The sequence below is a fragment of the Aplysia californica genome, unplaced genomic scaffold (genome assembly GCF_000002075.1).
Source record: "Aplysia californica isolate F4 #8 unplaced genomic scaffold, AplCal3.0 scaffold00119, whole genome shotgun sequence".
In the NCBI taxonomy this organism is placed as follows: domain Eukaryota; kingdom Metazoa; phylum Mollusca; class Gastropoda; order Aplysiida; family Aplysiidae; genus Aplysia; species Aplysia californica.
Window position 1 is genome coordinate 1,468,590 of NW_004797389.1, and position 1,247 is coordinate 1,469,836.

Genomic DNA, 1,247 nt, shown 5'->3' on the forward strand with positions numbered 1-1,247 from the left:
CTTATAGCTGATATAACAAAGTTGAAGTGTGTTGAGTTTGTGCATGGAGTGTCAGTCTAGTAGGACCACAATCCCATTGTCATTATTTAGATCTATATTATTCTATTCATCAAAATACATTCGTCATTCTTTGGAAATCGAAAGAAACTCAGATTTTCATTCTAATAGGTGCAGTTTATAGCATAACACAATTGACATTTCGTGCTAACCGGGGTCATGCTTGTCTGCGATCAACGTAAATGCCTTGAACAATGGACGCAGTTTGTATTGTTTACCGCGCGTTTCTCCACGATCAGCTGGTGACCCAGATACGCGCATCCGGGAGAAGTGTCATCTCTCTAGTATTACTGTAAACTCTCTGGTATAACTGTGTACCATTTAAATGATTCTGAACCGCTGTTAGTTTTTTTCGATAGGCGACCAAGGGACGAACTTTAACAAATATAATAGATATAATATAGATTACAGCTAGATCTACATCTAGTTAGTAATTTTTATAGAATGTGGTATGCTGAACTAGAAAAGTCGGTAGTGAGCCGGTGTATGAGGGCTGTCCCACGGAAAACCAGAAAAGGTCCATAAAAGCAACAATATTTGTCTTATTATAATAAAAATGTAACACAACGTACCTCAGAATGTGCTTTATTTCTCAGTGTAATCACCACCCCAAAGGACGCATTTTTCCCATCACTGGATCAGGGAGATACCCTCCCTGAAGAATTTTTCGTCAATGGATTTCAACAATCTTCACGGCTTCCATGAGGACTTCGTCGTCGGTGAATCGCTGTACATAAATATATGGCGTTTCATTGGTCCAAAAAGGAGATAATCTGACGGGGCCAAGTCAGGGCTGTGAGTGGGGTGTGGCAGAACTTCCCAGCGTTTTCGATGTGTGACGTTGCGTTGTCATGCTGCAAAATGACCCCCGTTGGACAACCGTCATGGCGTCAGATTTTTTTATGCTCTGCAGTGAACCTCATTGTTTTCACCTAATCTGAGGCTGAGGATCGATTTATGATTCACAATTGTTTCTACGAGCTTCCCCTAATTCTCATATGGTCATCAATCATCGGTCTGGATGGGTATCCTTGTCTTGACTCTAAAGATTGCTGTTTATTTACGATAATCATTTGATGGCAACAGCACATATCTCGGCCGGAAGTATGGCATGTCACCATAGGCAGGATTAGATCTAGATCCAGTAATCAAATGCAGAATTTTCTGCTAGAAGCGTTTGTTTGGTTGGG